The 3,253-nt window shown below is 37.0% G+C and overlaps 1 pseudogene; it reads right to left on the reverse strand.

The window, feature by feature from the left end:
• Positions 1 to 2,316, reverse strand: LOC114006372 (DNA-directed RNA polymerase III subunit RPC7 pseudogene; annotated as a pseudogene).
• Positions 2,317 to 3,253: the final 937 nt, after the last annotated feature.

The following is a 3,253-nucleotide window of genomic DNA, read 5'->3' on the forward strand; positions in this document are numbered from 1 at the left end:
TCATAGCTGATAGGTTGTTTTATCCATGTTATCATCATTGCGCCAAAAACATCTACATCTTTAGAATATGAATTAATGTTGTCATTGTCCTCTTTATTCTCTTCTTTATCAAATTCCTCCTGTTCTGCAGTATACTCTTCCTTGTCACCTTCATTATTCTTCACTTTGCTTCCTTCTTTCTCATTTCCCTCAACTGAATTTTCACTATCATCTTTCTTTCCCAGTTCCTCAACTTTTTTCTAGGTATTTGCAGTATTAATGACTGAAGTTTATTTACTTGTATCTTTTGCCTTCCGAGATTTGAAGCCTGTTCTTTTTTTGTTTTCTTTCTTTCTTTTGCATTTTTTCCCTTGGTATCATTTCTCTTGTAAGTTTTCTACAATCTGGTATCCATTCTTTGTGTACTTTCATATATATACATATTACTGTATATTTCAATATCTTTTTTAAATTTGTTTCTGTAAACTAAGGCATTGTTTTCATTGCTTCTCTCAACTTCTGTTTCAAGGTATGCATATATTCTTCATCTTCTTCTATTTTCAGAGGTGGCACTGGCTTATAATCTGTATCAGGAAATAGCAGGTGTGATTTCAGTCCATCAGGTAAGTTTTTGCTTCTACAAAATCCAACTGCCTCTATATTAAAAGTATAAGCGATACACCCTCTTCCTTTGTTCTCAGCTATGAGAAATAGTTATACTAAGAAGAGTGAGCAAACTGCTCACTAAGTCTCCAGGCTTGGACAAAACTGTTCTGCCAAAGTGCTGGCCAGCAAAGAAAGGGTGGAGGCAGAGGGCGCTGACTTTCAGAAGTTTCCTGTTTCACCCCAGGAGTAGTGCACACTGCCCTCCACCAAGTCCATATAATTTTAAAAATGAAGTTATTTTCTTTATATAAGACACTGATAAATGTTAGAATGGCTTGAAGTTCTAAAAGAACTTAGAGGGGAAAATCCATTTCCAAATTAGGGGGAAATATTATAAAGGAGATGGGACCTTAGTTGGGGAATTAGAGGATGTATAGGAGATTTACTTCACTGGGAAAATGCCATTTCTTCTGGCTCTTTTTCAATGATATACATAGCCAGGTACTTATTTAAATTAATTCTACAAATACTAATTTAACACTTAAATCAAATAAAATGCAGGGTATGACTCAGAAAGGCTTTAAATGAAACTTTTGCTGTAAAACCACAAACAAATTCTGGAAACTTTTGGAACTCTAGTATTGCTCATGGGCAATTAATGTATTCAACAAATGTTGAGAATTCACAGGAAAATAAAATAAATTCCTTAAAAATAAATACCTTTGAGTTAGAAGCAAATACTATATTTTTGAACTGATATGCTTCTCCTGTCTACCTTATAATTGTTACACTACTTTCTATGGGATGTGATCATACAAGAGAAGATTCAACTGGTAAAGAGGTGCAATTGGGAAGGGATTATAAAATTTTGAACTGGATAACAGTTTAAAAACAACTTTTATATGTCTTCTTAAGAAATGTACTCTTTTAAACTGGGCTTGAAATACCCAGAGACTGCATCCACAATTCAGGTGAGAATGATTAGGTTTACCTCACTGGCATGACAGTGGTCAGTCTTAAGCAGAAACAGCTCAGTTCCTATTTTCTTCTCTTAAACCAGAGAAAAGTACAATTCTGTTTTTTTTTTTTTTCTTTTTTTTGGGAGAGGTTTTTGCTATAGGGCACGTGCACTCGCCAGACAGACAGAGACAGAGAAAAAGAAAGCAAGAAATTACCCCCCAGGGGAGATGGCCACACCGCAATCCCTTCTCTTCCATTCTCCTCTCAGGATCTTGGGCACGCACGCACACACGCCCAGTGTGAGTTTAAGCCACCGGGTCCGAGACTCGAACCGAGGTCGACCACATGGGAGTCCAGCTTCATAGCCATTACGCTAACTGCTGGTCCTGAGAAAAGTACAATTCTTATTTGCACATTATTGTTTACATATTTTTGTAATTTGACTGGGACTACTCAAGGAACTAAATTGTTGGTCTCTATCACATCAAATGTATAACACAGGTAGGAAAAGTAGTAGCAACTTGTTATAAACATTACAAGACTATAAACACACAGATTCCAGTGTCTATAAATTACACATAGACACATGTAATAGACCAAGTCATGGGAGAGAAATTTTGGTGAAATTCATTGATAATTTAAGAATCCAAAGGCAGCCATACATATGAGGGAATTTAGAAAATCACATGCACACCCAGACAAGACAGGTTCTCAGAAAACACCCAAGAAGAAAGATCTCATACCTAATCCCAGGCTAACATCTAGGCTCATAGTAAGGCTAGTTAATTGGTGAATGACTCTCAGAAAGAAACAAGTCTGGGACAGTTGAATGGGAGAATTGGATGTTCTCCCTTCAGGTAAATTTTCTAGGTTTTGTTTACTTGTTTGATTCAGCTACTGGCATTAAAGGAAACATCTGTCAAAATGCTTTCTGAAGAGCAAATATAAAAACAGACTTTAGGAGATGGATAACGAACTTGAGCTGTGAAACACTGTTTTCCTTGACTAAAAATGAAAACTTTCTGCTGAGACTTCTCCCTCCAGATTCATTTCTAGTGGGAAAGGCACAAACCCAGGCCTATCCTGAGATGGATACCAAACTTGAGCTGTGAAATATTGCTTTCCTTGACCAAAAATAAAGATTTTCTGCTGAGACTTCCCACGCCAGATTCATTTCTAATGGATGGGGCTACCTCTGAATCCTTCTTTCCATTACTCTCTGTCTCTCTGTGTTTCCCTGTGTCTTTTAATTTTTTTTTTAAGGTAGAGTATTCTCAGGGCTCTAAGCCCCTCCTTTATTGTGCTAATTTGTGCCTTTCCCATTCCATTTAGAAAAGGCACAATCCCAGTCCCAGTCAGAGATGGATATGGAACTTGAGCTGTGAAATATTGCTTTCCTTGACTAAAAATGAGGATTTTCTGCTGAGATTACTCCCTCCGGAATTATTGGAGGTGGGTAGAACTATCTCTGTCTCTTTCTCTCCATTTCTCTATGTCTCTCTCTCTGTGTGTCTGTCTTTTAATTTAAAAAAATACATATTTTAAGGTGAAGTATTCTCTGGGCTCTCGAGCCCATCCTTTATTGTGCTAATTTGTGCCTTTATCCGTTGCATTTAGAAAGGGCACAAACCCAGACCCATCCTGAGATGAATACCGAAAATGAGCTATGAAATATTGCTTTTGTTGACTAAAAATGTAGATCTTCTGC

The sequence above is a fragment of the Tupaia chinensis genome, unplaced genomic scaffold (genome assembly GCF_000334495.1).
Source record: "Tupaia chinensis unplaced genomic scaffold, TupChi_1.0 Scaffold147350_1, whole genome shotgun sequence".
In the NCBI taxonomy this organism is placed as follows: Eukaryota; Metazoa; Chordata; class Mammalia; order Scandentia; family Tupaiidae; genus Tupaia; species Tupaia belangeri.